Source organism: Mus musculus, chromosome 12, assembly GCF_000001635.26.
Source record: "Mus musculus strain C57BL/6J chromosome 12, GRCm38.p6 C57BL/6J".
NCBI lineage: Eukaryota > Metazoa > Chordata > Mammalia > Rodentia > Muridae > Mus > Mus musculus.
The window spans coordinates 38,582,059-38,598,959 of record NC_000078.6 but is presented as its reverse complement, the minus strand read 5'-3'; the positions used below and the strand labels follow the sequence as shown (position 1 = coordinate 38,598,959).

Here is a 16,901-nt window from a genome sequence, read left to right as displayed (position 1 = left end):
ATCCTCTGACCTTCATATATGATGTGACATGCGCGCACACACACACACACACACACACACACACACACACACACACACACATTCACACACGTACACATACACACTGAATAAACAAATGAAAAATATCTGACTTAGGATGTGTGTTTATCTCCTGAGATAGATCCTACTTTTCTTTAGCTTTGTAATGGACAATATTTATGAAATAAGAAAGAAAACTGCTCATCATTAGCCTTAGAAAAGTCAGCACATTTCCTAAGAATAGCAAAGGGGACTTAAGATTCTGTTTGTTTGTTTCTGTGACACAGGGGACAGATCCCAGTGTTTAACATGGTGTAGGTATATTTTGTCTCTAGTCGCAGCTCCAGCCTGGCCTTTGATTTTTTTTCAAATCCTTTCCTGAGTATTGGTAATGCACTGTTGTTTTATTACACAGGATACCAGGGATATAAGAATAAAATCTGAATCTCAGAGGCACAGATAGATCAGTGAGCACAGGAGTGGTGGAGCTAATAAGTGGGTAATATTTATTCATAGTCTCTTCATCTTGACAGGCAGGCCCTGATAATATGTCTCATTATGTAATTGTTTCAGACGGCCATATGTGAGAGAACAGAAGAGGGTGCACTGCAAACCAGGCTGAGTGTGGGTTGTAGCAGTTCAGAATAATCTGTCCTGAAGGGAGAGGAGGGAGATGTGGACCAGCGCAGGAAAATCCTTCTAGTGTCTGGCATCCAGCAGCATGCTGCCCCACTGTGGGAGATGTGGGGGTAACCAGCAGGTGCATTTTATCATAACAATGAATTCCTAAGTACATCACCACTTATCAAGTCCATATTTGGCCTTTAACCATCAATGGGGCTTTATCTTCTGACCATATGGAGATTATGTGCTTCCCCATAATGTTTACGTTATCTAGCAAGAGTTTAAGACATTGAGCAAAAAGCCAGAGTGACCTATTCTTTTTAACTATTTATTTTTTACTGGAGATTTAACTGATGGCCAATGGTCTTAATGCATGTTAGGCCAAGCACACAGATTAAGTGAGCTACAAACCAATTCCTGTAATAAACTTTTAAAAGTTCTAGGTTAAAGAAAAATATTAGAACACTTCAAAATTCTTTCCTCTAGTTACATCAAGTTTCCACTGGTTTCTCATTTACATGTTTTAATCTTTTTCTCTGCCTTGAGGATGGAGAAGATGCAATATTTAAAAGGAGCTGATGCTGGAGTGATTTTAAGTAATAAGTTACTATCTTGACGTCTGTTTATAACACACTGGCAGGCATACTAATGACCATACTATGTGACTGTATATCATCAACAATTGACAGAGAGAAAGGAAGAGTTACAATATACATTGCATGTTTGCTATTAACATACTCTCTTCTAAAGGCTTCTCAGGCATTCTCCTAGATAAAACTGCCAAGAGTTTTTGAGGTTAATACTACTACACTCACCTGACAGACGGCAAAGATATAACATGTTTTTAAGTCTTCTCATATGATTTAAAAATATGGTTTTCCAATAAAGCATGTTTGGTTTCAATTTCATGCTGTTTTGTAGACTTACCCAAAGTAAGAACTGATGGAAAAAATAATGAATGTGTTACAAAATCTTATATCTTAAAATCATGCTATTAACAATACTCAGTATTTTAGAATTTTTGTGTAATAAAACAAACAAAAAGTTTATTACTACAAAAATACACAACAATGAAGACTGTGCCAAGTTACATGAACTGAAGCTCAGCTGAATCTCTGTACCAAAGCTAAGAAATTAATGTTTGGAGATTATTTCTGTCCAAAATATTTAAAAAAAAAAGAAAGAGAAGATTCTGATGAGTCTACTTTCTATAGAATCTAAAAAGTGGGTGAAGAGTTAATGTATACACACACACACACACACACACACACACACACACACACAGACAGTATTATCACATGCCTATCTTCTAATTATCTTATTTAATGCCATCTGAGTTTTTGAAAAAAACCGGCCAGAGCTGACTACTCCTATCTGAGGTTTACATTTTAAAATTTTGAACCTTTTCACAATGATCTAACAAGAGCACAAACCTATGGTGTATTGTTAACAACATCCCCATTGTGCCCAGAACAATTCAGAGCCTGTAAATCACTTGGCATGACTCACTTGAAAAATGATCTTCACCACGGGACACTCAAACCAAGGAATCACTTCATTCACAAGACCCACAGTGAACTAGTTTAAAGATTTCCCACAGTTACTCATGGCTCCTACCCACAGTGTGCAGCATCAGGGAATGTAAGCAGAGTGTGTGCGAGGAGAGGAGAAGATGAATGGAACACTGCTGCTTCTGGGCCCTCCAGTCAACTTGCTCTCCCCGAGCTTTGTGGAGGGGCTGAAGGCTCGCGCTTGTTTTCTGTGTGAATGAGCCATTAGTGTGTGGGAATGTTTGCACAGTGCGTTGCCTCCTCTGCCCCCTTCTATAAACCAAGCTACTTCATGTGTCTCCTCATATTAGTGCCATCACTGAACAAAGCAAGTGCTCATGAATGAAGGCTGATGTCAGCAGATTCTGAATAGCTTTTGGAGGGGCATCTGCACCCTAACACTGAGGCCAGTGAAGGAGCACAGTCAGCGGGGATATCAGCCACCCTTACATGTTTCAAACAAAACAAAACAAAAACATTTAAATCTCAACCTAGTGGGGATGCAAATCCAGTGGCCCTTTAAAAGCACTATCTGTATTTTCTAATACTCTCTAGAAGAATGAAGAACATTAGTTATTTTCTTAAAAATGTAGAACTTAAAGAGATACTTCTGCTTTCCTTCATTTTAGTACCAAAGGGGATATATATATATATATATATATATATATATATATATATATATATATATAGCATGGGTCTCTTGAACACATAAACTCAATGATGAGAGGTCAAAGACAAAATATAATGATGAAACATAGTGATTTTTACTCAGTGTTTCTCTGTATATCAGAGCTGTTTCGATATTCAATCTATCCTGCTTACAAATAAATATTGCATATTCTAGTAAGTGATTGAAAGACTTGATTATAGCTGGAGTGATTGTGCATAAAAGCATCACTGGTCAAAAGTAAATCTTCCTCCTCTGGTAGTTTGTCTTCACAGAAAAGGTTAGACTGCTAAGCAGAATCAAATTCCAACAATTTCTTACTTGGAATGTTTAATGCCAACAAAATATAGGATTATATCCTGAAATCTGGTATCTTGCCAGAGATCCCTTGAAAGCTTACTGGTTTTAAGGTTCTATGCACTGAGAATATAATTGTTCCTATTTAAAACTGTATATGTGCATCTCTCTCTCTCTCTCTCTCTCTCTCTCTCTCTCTCTCTCTCTCTCTCTCGTATGTGTATTAGATGTGTTCATGTGAATGCTTAAGGACTTTTGCTTTAATGAAAGACAGTGAATATCTCCTCATGAACCCAGATAAGAAAAGTCAGTTTTCCCAAAAAATGAATTCCCTTCTTAGAAGCAACACCTGCTATACAAAGATGAACAATTCTTGACTCATCAATGCTCCTAGGAAAGAATTATACTGGTCAGGGAAGATTCCTGTTGGGTTCGTCTTATTTGTTTGAAAGCTTATAACAGATTGCTGACAGATGGACGATCTTATCTAATGGGCTGCCTGTTAACAAATAAGAATAGTCTTATGGAAACCTTACTCCTTCCATTTTGTAGCTAACTCCCCCTCCTCTTTCCCATGTTGTAAGGTAATTTTATTTCATGACCTTATGTCTACAGAAAAAGAATTGTACTATTGCCCTGGACTAAATTGGATTAATGTTGTCACAAGTAGTTTTATTTGAATGGGATTTTAAATTAATTTCATTTGTAAATACTTAAAAGAAATACAATATCTTCTTCCATGTCAATTACAGAGTTAGCAGAAAAACTCATTCTCCATAGGCAACACCTAGACAGCACTAACCACCTATCACTATACAAATTCTCAGTGTCCAGTAATATCATGGTATTTGTTACTCTTGTACTGCAAGTTTCTAAAGATCTTGAGTCTCAAAAACACAGGGGAAAAATGAGCCAATTCGATGCAGACCTGCTGAAGGAGTTAGACAATTTCTTATATTTTACAAAGCAATTCATTATCTCAGCAAAGTCTCAGTACTGATATGATTTCAGAGTTTAGAAAAGTTCAGCATGCTGCTGACAAATATTAATGCAAGGAGCAAACTGAGCCCCTGGAAGGATCTCTAGCCCTAGCTTCCAACACTGGAGATGGTAAGAGATGTTCAAGAGCAAACATTCTTAACACTAAGAAACAAAGGACTTTACATCTTCCCTTTTAAGGAATTGTTCTGGGGATTTTTTTTTTTTCTGATCGTAGACTTCACTCATGTGCTTCACTTTTCTTCTGAATGCTCATACAAAATGTAAAACTTTAAAAAAAAAGTTCAAAACACCACTGCATTGATATCCTTGGGACAAAGGAAAATGATTCTTTTTAGTTGTATTCTTGTAGAAGTTATTTGTTTAAAAGGGCTTCACTGTATTGGTCTTGTAGCCCTTCATACAACAGGACAAAGGCAGTTCTATGAAAGAAGACTAAACTTGGACAAACCGTTAGGGGAAAAAAAAAGCAAAGTTCCTCTCTGTTTTTATCAAATTTGATTGCTGCAGCTGTTCCCAGCTTCTGTATTTTAAAAATAGCCTTATTCACTGCCTTGTTGGCTAAAGGCCAGAGTGCCATTAGAACATGCTGTACGGAAAACCTCTATTCAGTTAGAGATACAGAAATATATTTAAGATCAGTGGGGGTCATCTGCACCAAACACTTGTAAAGGAAAATAGAATTTTAATGTGTTTGCTCCGAGTGCCACTTTTACTAGCTAGTTTAAAGCCCCTGTGAAAGCCCTTCCTATTATTCTTTTATTTTTCTCTTTCTCAGGTAAAACTACAGAATAAGTATTGACTTTATTAGAAAAAATTATTAGAATGGTCTGTTTTTTTAAATAGTGAGTGTAGAGCTGAAATACACATTTCAAAGAATACCTACTAACAGCTTTGGTTTGACACTTACAGGCATCCATCGAACAAGGTGCGAATTATTGAGCAGATGCTTAAATGGGTCACAGAATCTCCCTCATGTATACAGCCAACTAAGGTCACTATGTCTGAAATAGACCTAGTCTGCCCCAAACCCAAATGAGACTTTTGGACTGATAAACTTATAACATTGGGCTCAAAATGTGTGGGTATTGGGTCAAAGAAATGAACCATCCAGTGCAATTTTAGAGTTGACCTCAGCATCTATTCAGCATTTTCCTATTCCTTAACAAAGGATTAAAGCAAGTTTTTGAGGATAAACAGATTCACACAGGAGTGCTAATTTGCACACAACAAAGGGAATTTGTTCTGCATAGAATACACACACACACACACACACACACACACACACACACACAAAACTTTTGAATTCAGGGAACAGAGGTAATGAGTAAGAATTAGAAAGTGGTAGTTGGCCTAGAGAATAGGAGTTTTCATTAAGAAACTACACAACAACTGTCAAGATGTGAAACACCTGAGAATTTACCTTTCTTAAAAACTAATGTCTTAGCTTTTGTGAAGTATAGTAGAAGTCTCTTGGGGTAGGTAGAGACCTAAGACTAAGACACTATTACCTATAGCAACAGCAGTGACATAGTGTAGCTATTTATTATAGTTCATTAACTTCCAATTCCCATGAAGAAAGGGAGAGCCAAAGACACTTCCTCATACACAGAGTTGAATGTGTTATTGAAGGCAGAACTTTGCTTTGAACAAACTTAATATATTTTTTATTTTACTTAAAATAAAATTATAGCATCCTTCATTCCTTTTTCTGTGCCCCCAACCTCCCTAAATTCTTGTTCCATTTCAAATTCATAACCTCTTTTTTTACTTATAATTAATAATAATGAATAAATGTATGAATACATACCAAGTTTGTTTAGTAAGTTTGCTTATATGTGTTAAATTAATTAACTAAAAAAATCCCAAAAACAGATTCGCTACCCACCACAATGCTTTGCTTTACGTTCCCGAATAAAACAACACACACACACACACACACACACACACACACACACACACACACACACACACAGCATTTTGCTTTGTTATGCTTTAATCAGCACAATAGCTGGGCTACTGTCTAACTTCCACTACTGATGGTATCTACCTCCCACTGATAATTCCGAGTTAAAATTTGCTAAATTCTGTGTTTTATTTTGGCTGCTCTGGGCAGAGTTCTTCTGGCTCCATCACATGACCGCCTTTCTGTCCTGCTCTAATCTTAGACTTCTCCCTCTCCTTCACATTCCAACAGCATAGCGGGATTCCTTCCCCCAACCCCCAATCTCAAACCCAGGAAATCCTAAAAGTTCCAATTCTGTCTGCCCTGCCCAGCCATTGACTGCTAGCGTCTTTATTTACCAATCAGAACCAACTAGACACAGGATCCCTCACTATCTTATGTGAGGGTGTGCAACTCTCTCATGCAAACAATTTTGGAGACCCAAATTAACATTAGAATACAGGCAGCATTAGGCCAAACCCACTACATATATATGCTTTTGGAGTTAAACACTTGGCACTAGATAACAATTTAGGAGTCTTTTCTCCAGCAAATACAAATTTTCCCTCTTTCGTAGCTCTTCATCTAGGGGTCATATCCCATGAGATTTCCCCATCCACACTGGTCTGTCAATGAATGGTGCCATTGTCCTGGTCTTGTTTAGGCATCCCTATTGTTGAGGCTTCATGGGTATAGCTTCCTTGTCACTTATTGGATACAAAAATCTCAAAGCAGACCTCCTGGTCCTTATAATTTTTCTGTTTCTTCTTCCAAGATGTTTGTTTCCTGAGTTTTAATCATGGGGCTGTGCTGTATATGTACCAGTTGGGTCTGGATACCTTGTGGAATCAATTGTTCTTTGCTTTTTGACCAGCTGTGGCTTTCAGTAATGTTCTCTGTCTTCTGCACATAGACAGAGAACGACATGTCTCTGTCAGTATAAGGATAAGTATATAGAATGAAGTTCAGAATTATACTAGTTTAGGAAAGTAAAAGTAGTAAATTCTCCTTTAAAATCCATGACATACCTAACCACCTGACAGTATTTCCATCCTGTCTAATTAAGTCCAATTAGACAGCTATTAATTACTGCCAGGAGGTGAGTGTCCATACTGCAACATTAGGTATCACTTGTCATACCTCATAGACATTGTGGCCGAACAGGACTACTGACTGTTTTCTTGCCTTGGCATCTTGCATAGCGCCTTCTGGTACTATAAAAGCTAGTTGTCATGGGGGAGGATTTTGGGCTAGATACAACTCAGTCCTCTGAGGAATATGTCTGAAGTGTCTGGCGTCTTTAACTATAGGGAGATACCTTTAATTTCTGGGCAACAACCACGGGCATTGTTTTGGGGGTCTCTTTTACTAAAAGGTCTCCTGCCGGGTGGTGGTGGCGCATGCCTTTAATCCCGGCACTTGGGAGGCAGAGGCAGGTGGAGTTCTGAGTTTGAGGCCAGCCTGGTCTACAAAGTGAGTTCCAGGACAGCCAGGGCTATATAGAGAAACCCTGTCACGAAAAAAACAAAACAAAACAAAACAAAACAAAACAAAAAAAACAAACGAACAAACAAAACAAAACAAAACAAAACAAAAACTAAAAGGTCTCCTGATTTAGCACCACCTGCCTTGATACTTGATATGTAGACAAAATTTCCCAAAATCTTATAGCAGTCCTTCTGCCTCAGGTTTCTGAATGCTAGCTTTATATATGTGCACTATCATGTTTTAAAAATATGCACACACCTATCTTTTTCCTAGGTGAAAACATTTGTTACAAGTATACCCATCATCAATATTTTCCTGGCCAAGGGTCATTTGGCTATCAGGTTGGTACTGAAATAAAGAAGGTATGAAAATATTTCAGGATCTTCAAGGGAACTGGTGGATGAGAATGGATACTAATTATTGTGAGTTAAAAGGGATCAGAGGCTTGGAGTATGCCAGCTACTGACAGTTTTGTTTCTAGAAGGTCATGAGGAGGGATAGGATAAACTTTGAAGGTCACAGCCATTTGTATCAAAATGTTTGTCTAATTTAACATTTAGTATGATATCTTAGAAGTTCTGATTTTAATTCCAAACTTCTGCTCTGGCTACAAAGGTAATCTCAGGCAAATCATTTAATATTTCTGAGATAAGCTACCCGATGTCTAAAAGAGGACTGGTACTTGCTTTACCTTGTGATTAACTCTCTTGTTTCAATCAATCCCACAGTAATTTTCCTGCTTATTCTTTTTCTTTATCCCCTAGACTAAATATACTTTATGCTTAAGTGATGCAATTATGAATTCTGTGAATGCTACACTTTTGATGGATCAACATTTCCTTGAGAGTGGCTTGAAAAGTATTGGAGGTAAACTAATTAAATGTGTGTGTGTGTGTGTGTATGTGTGTGTGTGTGTGTGTGTGTGTGAGAGAGAGAGAGAGAGAGAGAGAGAGAGAGAGAGAGAGAGACAGAGAGAGAGAGAGAGAGAGAGAGAAACTCAGAGACTCAGAGACTCAGAGATTCAGAGATTCAAAGACTCAGATAGAAGCCATGTGAGTGTAGATACTGAAGTGGTGGTGAAATGTATAAGATAAGGAGTCCCTTGGGTTAGATAAATATGAAATGCAATTACACTGGATGCCTCATGAGAGAACTGGAGTATGGGCATTCCTGCCATGAAGTCAAACAGGGGATAGATTAAGTAGGCCAGCACTCTGCAGGTGGCAAGGAACAGCATTGGGCTTACTGTGAACTTGGACCAGAAATAAGACCCAGACTGCAGTCATTGCTACAAGGAATGGGAACAGAGCAATGGCACTCTAGAGAAGTTCTAGGTATAAAGTAGAATTTAAAAGGGCAATGGACTGTACTGTAAAAGTGAACAAAGTTGCTTTGAGCAGTGTGGAACTATGTGTTAAACACTGTGTACAATTTCTTAGCTCTCTGGATAATATTATCACAAGAAAAATATTTGTTACTATACAAGCTTATTAGAATCTGAAGAATTGCAAAAAAACAATTATGCACGTGTGTGCACGCGCACACACACACACACACACACACACACACACACACACACACACAAAGAAGCATATTAAAATTCCACATTTCTTAGACCAGGAGCTCCCCAGGTCTTGTTGTTGAGAATGATAAGTACAGTTCCTTTTTCATTTTGTTCCTCACTGGTTCTCCAAACTTCCCACAAGCAGAGCACCCAGTTGCACAACTATTTATCTTGGCTTTTCTCTATTGTTTCATATTGATGGGAAATTTATCAAGAATTTCAATTTTCCTGTGTTGTTTCATATCTAATTTCCTATATTGTCCACATTGCTTCATAATTCTACCATCATTTTTTGTTTATTAGTTCATTTATTTCATCCAACAAAATTACATCACATATACAATATACCAGAATACTGATGTGTGGGGAAAGTATAGTACTCTGGTATAGTGTTATAGAAAATGGGAAGTTGTTTAACTCCACAACCAGAACACTGTTAGGGTAGGGGGAGTGATAGTAAAGAGAAAGGCCAGAAATGAAGTCAGTCATAAAACCATACTTCTGTAGCCTAGAGCTTGGGAATGTCTGTTTAGTTTATGTAGGTGCAGTTAGGTATTGTCCTAGGAAGTGAAATAATAATAAAGGAAGGTACATATGTCTGTTTTTAACCATTGTATGTACTCACAAATAAGTGGATATTACCCTCCCCCCTAAAAAAAGCAATGTACAGAATACCCAAGATACAGCACACAGAACTCAAAAAACTCAACAAGCTGAAGTGCCCAAGTGCAGACACATCAGTCCCACCTGGGAGAGAGAAGAAAGAAATCACATGTGGGGAGGGACGGAAGGATCTGGGAGGGAAAGTAGATGGGGTGGGGGTAGTGTGCGGGGGAAGAGGGGAACCTAATATGATATTGGGTGAGGGAAAAGGACAAAAGCCCTGAGGGCCAGCAGAAAGAATGTAAACAGGCAACCTCAGGAACTAGGAGCTTTGGGGGATCCCCCGGAATGCACCCGAGATCTGGGAAGTGAGAGATCCTCAGGACTCAAAGGGAGGGACCTTCTATGAAATGCCCAACAGTAGGGAGAGGGAATTTATAGAGCCTACCTCCAGCAGGAAGACAGAACATTAAGTGATTGATGGAGTTGCCATCCCACAGTCACATCTCTGACCCATAATTGTCCCTGTCTGAAAGAATTACAGGGATGGAAATGGAGAGGAGCCTGAGGAAAAGAAAGTTCAGCAGTAGGCCCAAAGTGGGATCCAGTTCAAGGGGAGGTCTCAAGGCCTGACACTATTACTGAGGCTAGAGAGTGCTCACTAAAAGGGATCTATGATGACTGCCCTCTGAGGGACCCAACAAGCAGCTGAAAGAGTCAGATGTAGATATGTATACCCAACCAATGGAGAGAAGCAGTTGACACCTATGGTTGAATTAGGGAAGGCTGAAAGAAGTTGAGGAGAAGGGAGATCCTGTGGGAAGACCAGCAGTCTCAATTAATCTGGACCCCTGAGATTTCTCAGCACTGGACCACCAAACAGACAGCATAGACCAGCTGATATGAGGCCCCCAACACACATACAGTAGAGGACTTCCTGGTCTGTGTTCATTCAGAGATGATGCACCTAACCCTCAAGAGACTGGAGGCCCAGGGAGTTTAGAGGACAGGTGGAGTGGGGTGGGGAGAAGGTGTGGGATGTGGAGCAGTGAGAGGTTGGATGGGGGAGGTGGGGAATGGAATATGGAGTGTAAAAAAAATAAATTAGAAATAAAATATAAAAAAGGAGATAGATGAACACACGCAGGTTCAGTTCCAGTGTTGATACCACCAACTATGGCAGGAAAATCTGGGAGAGATGTGGGTTGCGGTAGAGAATCCTATAAATATGTTTTCAGATATACTGATACTCCAGGGCTCTTTTGAATGTCCATACAGCTCTCTACAGAGAAGGCTGCTCAGAGAATAAATAGCTCTGGGTGCAAACATTTTTTTTTCAAATTAAGCTACAATCTTTCTGGGTGAGAATCATACATTGTGATTCTTGTTTTGTGTTTAGATTCTCAAATGCACAATCTGGCACAGAGGAGACCATCAATAAACGTGTGATGAATTCATAATACTGTACCAAATTATGTATGCCTGCCCTCTTTTTCAGAGTCTTTTATAGTATTTCTAAAAGAAAGATTCACCTGCAGATTTAGCTGACAGTGAATACTGACAGGGAAGAAATGGCTTAGGATCTTAGAGAAAATCTCTTGAAGTGACAAATATAAAATTATAACCAAAAGGATTTGCCTATAAGTAATCATCTATAGGTATATATTCTCGTGATTTGTTTCAGTATTTTTGTTTTTATTTTGTTGTGCTTTTTTTTCCCTACATGGTCTTATGTAGCCTAGACCAGCCTCAAATTTTCTGTGTACTATAGGCTGCTTGAACTCCGTATCCCCTCCTCCTCCTTCTCAAGTGCTTGGATTTTAGGCATCAAAAAAACCCACACTGAGCCAATGTTTTGTGTAATGTTTTCTTAGATTTATCTAGTTCAGTCCAGTTTCCCCTAGTTTCATATTTAATATGAGCACAAAATATCTTATTTCTTTATGTGTAAGCTATTGTTACTCGCAACTAAAAACCTGTAATTAAAAACATTCCTGCCTCATTCAGGTCCACATATAAATCAAAATCAGAGAAGGTAAATGCTTTGTGACAGTTTCACTCAAAGTCCCTAGTCCTGTCACTCATAGCTCAAGGTTACAGACAAATTCTTTGACTACTTGTCATTGATTAATAACATCTTTTCAAGGCACTTTTAGATGGTAAGTATCCTATCTTGTCCCTACTCCACCCACATCTCCTGTTTTTACCACAACTCACTAATATGCATGTCTTCTTTACTTTTCCTGACCATTTTAAAACTTGATGTCTAGTTCTCACATTCTTGGGCATCCTTTGAGGAGCATAAATATACAAGAATCAACTCTGAAGCAATAAGGTGTTAAAAGAGCAGTTGTCTAAATAATTTATGTCATAGAATATTTAAAAGAATTGTTTAAAGTCAAAGCACTCTAAGGTTATAATTTCATTCTTTGGGTTGGGGGGGGGCAGGTTTCTCTTTATGAATGTAAGATGTTCATCGTCTTATCCCATTGCTGGGTGCTGGCAGTGTGTTCTGCATTTTTGACTTCTATTAAGTGATGATTTATTTTTTTCCAGATAAGTCACCAGCAAAAGGCTCTTACTTATTACACATGTTTTTCAGCATATGTTGCAAGTTTATTTTAATGCTGAAGAGGCACATTATGATCAAAGCAGAATTCTGCCCAATTTAAACTGTTCCAAGCTATTTTCATACATTCACTCATGTAATACTGTAAGATTTACATTAAAATGAATGCTTGTCTACAATTAAGCGATTCAGTCAACATTTAAAAAAAGGTGCAAATGTGTGCAACGTGAAAAAAGTCAACAGATGTGCGAATCATTTCTGCTTGAGGGCCAGTACCAAAAAGAACAGTATATATACAAAAAATGTTTCTAACGTTTATGCTTTCTGTCCTCGAAAGGTTTTCTTCACTTGAATTAAACCACAAACACACACACACACACACACACACACACACACACACACACACACACTCCTACAAAATTTTAATGGTAGTAATTGGATTAATGAATAATAAATTGGATTGATCAATAAATAATAAACTACAAAATCAACAGTAGATGTAGAGATGAATATATGTGTATGCATATGTTCTCCTTATTCTGATATTTTCCTATTTTCATAATTTTCAAAATAGTAATTAGAAACAATAGCATTAAGAACATCTAGAGATTCCATATGTATAATCACAATATTTACCACAAAAACATTTAAATTAGAGTCGTCAAAGATGTAGTAAAACAAAGAAAAGCTTCAAGTTATAAAGGACAATAAACTTATCCATGCCAGTGTCTGGTTTTGTAGTGAAAGGTTCTAGGAATCCTTATCCCTATCCTAATCTAAATCAACCTCCTCAAGCATCATTTAATGGATCCTTTTAATCTTCTGCAAGGGGATGCTGGCCAACACCAAAAGACTGTGAGATATGAAGTTAGTTCTCATGGAATCTCCACTTGAAACCATAGATGCCTGGAGGTGTGGTCAAAGATAGTGAATAGATGGTACACATGGAAACTTACATACCAAGAGTCATATATATATATTTCCATGTTCAACATGGATATGATTCTAACTTCAACTTTTTTGATTGCTTACAACTCTTCTACAGTTGTCTATGAATAGCCTTTGTGACCTGCACCATCTGATTGTATTTCTGGTGAAGAAATGTTCAGCTGGAGCACTCTGATGAAATCATCAGCCATAGTTCTGCATTAGAAGAAATCACTTCTCCTCACACATTTTTAAGTTGGGGAAAATAAGACTGCTGAGAAGATATAAAGTTTATGATTTGGTGAGTGATTCCTGTGATCTGAACAGTGTCATAGAATTTTTCATTAACACTATTTCCATAAGAACGTAGTAGTTTACATACTTAGTTCACTGATTAAAAAGTAATTTTGCACATTTCTAGAATGTTGCAAAATATACAAGACCTATGTTGTCACAATACAGCAACAATTACTTTCCTCAGAGAAAAGGATGCTAAAAACAGGGTCATGGATATGGGAGAGAAACATGCTCATGTGAACCAGTTCAAGGAGGAAAGAAACACATGTCTGCAGATAGCTTTGCTCTCCATTTCTGAAAATTAGCTTCTAGCAGTTTGTTATGATGAAGGAATGTAACTATTAATTTGGATAAGTGTGTGTGTGTGTGCGTGTGTGTGTGTGTGTGTGTGTGTGTGTGTATTCACTGATTTTTGACAATGTTTAGAGTTTTTAAAAATATGTTTTTATCTTGTTAATTAGTTTAGTTCGCTTTGAGGTCTCCTTACATCATATTGTCAATGCAGAATTGTTTGACTCAGGTTGTATTATAAAATTTGAAGTAGTCAATAACACTAAAAAAGTAAGTGGATTCATGACTGGGAAGATGGCCCAATGGTTAAAATCACTTAGGATACAAGTGTGAGGGCCAGAGTGCACCCACATGAATACTGTGTGGGTGTGGCAAGCCTGTCTACAATCCTAATGTTTGTGAGGTAAGACAATGGATTTCCAGAGCAAGACAGCTAGCTAGATTAGCTAAATTGGTCATCTGTGTCCAAATGTGACACCTTGCTTTCTTATAATCTCTTACAACCACATTCAATGAGAAACCACACATATACACGTGTGCACATACATGAAAACATACACATATTTTAAGGACACTACTAATATTACTACTACTACTATTACCACACACACATGCATATACATTTACATAATCAGAGAGAGAGAGAGAGAGAGAGAGAGAGAAGAGAGAGAGAGAGAGAGAGAGAGAGAGAGAGAGAGAATAGGATGATTGTACATAGCCATGTGGTTCAGACATTTTTGAAAGACTGGGCTACCTAACAATCTTGGACACAATTTGTACTTCTACAGAGCAACTTGCCTTTTGACATAATATGCTTTTAGCTTAGCTCCTAAGTGGCTTGTTACATGTCTCACTATTTTTTTGTCTTCTGAATTAAGATTCCTAAATGTGTCTAGCTTCTATTGTACAAAAAGATTCAAGGACAGAATGTGAAACTTGAACTTATTTTTTTCTTATTAAATCTAGGAATGTCTGAAAACAACCTGACTAGCCAAGTGGTGGAGGGGCAGTTCATATATTTATGTTTTATTAGGTAGCTAGATAAAAGTAAAACTATAGAATAAAAAGACCATTCCTGATAGATCATTATCTGGCTAATTTAACAAAGAACAGAGTGAAAATAATTTGTTAATTAATATATTGATTCTTTGACTATATATATATGACATATACCATATAGTATATATGCAATATGCCATAAATATATATATATATATATATACATATATATATATATGGCTTTTACAAAGATTCTAGGACTAGTCTCAAAAAGAAGGCAGTTATAGAGAACCCACATAGGCCAACAATTCATTTAAGAATCAATCAAAACCCCAAACTCGGGTTGCTAATGTAGCAGATCAATCAAGTTACTAGGTAGTAGTCAGGAAGGAGAATTGACTAATTTAATTGGAATACTTCCTCAAGAAAGATCTATGTAAGTATCAGTCTGAAGAATATGAAGTTCACCACATGAGCAGGTAGTGATGGAGGTGGCATGAAAGTGAACAACACAAGCTAAGTATATGAAAAGGTGGGAAAGAAAGAATTCTGATTATGTTATCCTCAGCATATTTATCTGAGGGCCAGTAGCCCTTTGTAGAAGCTCCAAGAATTCTGATTGTCTTATGGGATTACTAAAAAAATCAAATAAAAGCCAATCAAATAACATTAAACTGTGATACTCCCGTGGACAAAACTTTTTGATGCTGCCACTAATTTTGTAGGAGGAGGGTGAGCAGCAAGAGAGATTCACCACTTAGGACAGTGATGGGAAAGCACAGCTTGGAAAATCGTTAACAGATAATCAAGTAAAGGAAAGAGTGGGACAGAAAGCATAAAGACTAGGGTAGAAATATATGAGGGGGAGTTTACCACTCTCTATTTTCTATTTTCTTACTGGAAGTTGAAGATATGTGTCAAACATCTTGCTGCCCAGCACATTTTAAGTGACTTTACTACTTCAAGAACATAAATTTTGGTGTCAGAAGAAGGCAGAAGTGAACAAAGAGTTTAACTCAGTGGTAGAGTGCTTCTTTAGCACGTAGAACTTTCTTGTTTCATTCCCAAGCACTGTGAGAAAAGGGAAGGGGTGGGGAGGAACGGATAGGGCTAGAAGAACAGAAGGTAACTACTCCAGCCTCCTGTGGAATCTGATTGTAACTCATCAATTGTGAGCTGTAACAACGTATCACTTTTCTCTGCTTAATCCATCAATGGATGACCCAGCAACATGGAATTGGAGCTTAATCCCTTAGCATTTGATTCAGTCTTTGACAGATAGTTATACCAATGTAGCACTTTATCTTGAAATGTAGTAATTTGGAAAGGGAAGTAATGGCAGAAATGATTTTTGCCAGGGCACATGAGGGTCCAGAGACAGAATTTGTTGGGATAGCATTCTTTGTGTGGGAACTCTGCTTTCATAAGGACACTTGAACATCAGCAGAGTGTTTCCCTAAGCAAAAGCAAGGAGATGGACTTCATAAGAGGTTTCTGGCTGCGTAGGTCTTAATCCTTATTCTCTGTCTTTGGAGAGTCTTTTAGGTAAGTAATATTAAAGACATTGCTTTTCATCTTAATTGAAAAGGAGTAGACTTCATTATTTGCATGTCTCAAAATGACGCATGTGTCAAAGAAAAGCTCTGCCAGAGCCTGAGAAATACAGAGGTGGATGCTCACAGTCAACCATTGGATTGAGTCCCCAATGGAGGACTTAGAGAAAGGACTGAAGGAGCTGAAGTTTGCAACCCCATAGGAAGAAAAACAATATCAACCAACCAGAACCCTCAGAGCTCCCAGAGACTAAATCACCAACCAAAGAGTACACATGGAGGGCCCAATGATTCCAGCAGCATTTGTAGCAGAGGATGACCTTGTCAGACACCAATGGGAAGAGAGGAGGCCCTCTTCCTGTGATGGCTCTATGCCCCAGTGTAGGAATTTGAGGGTGGGAAGGCTGAAGTGGATGGGTGGGAGGGGGAGCACCCTCATAGAAGCAGGGAAAGGGGGCATGGGATAGGGGTTTTCCGGGGGCGGGCTAACCAAAAAGTAGGATAACCTTT

General features: G+C 38.0%; 1 protein-coding gene and 1 long non-coding RNA gene across 9 annotated transcripts in view; one reads left to right on the top strand and one right to left on the bottom strand.

Moving 5' to 3' along the window:
• The window catches only part of Dgkb (diacylglycerol kinase, beta), a 754,071-nt gene that overhangs the window by 35,280 nt on the left and 701,890 nt on the right, over positions 1-16,901 (bottom strand). The gene's annotated exons all lie outside the window — the stretch shown is intronic.
• Positions 1-16,901, top strand: part of 4930428E07Rik (RIKEN cDNA 4930428E07 gene) — a 61,713-nt gene that overhangs the window by 15,562 nt on the left and 29,250 nt on the right. Inside the window, exons 2-4 of the long non-coding RNA NR_045943.1 lie at positions 7,862-7,929; positions 8,353-8,455; positions 13,370-13,552. This is a non-coding gene — a long non-coding RNA (RIKEN cDNA 4930428E07 gene). The remainder of the gene's footprint in view (positions 1-7,861; positions 7,930-8,352; positions 8,456-13,369; positions 13,553-16,901) is intronic.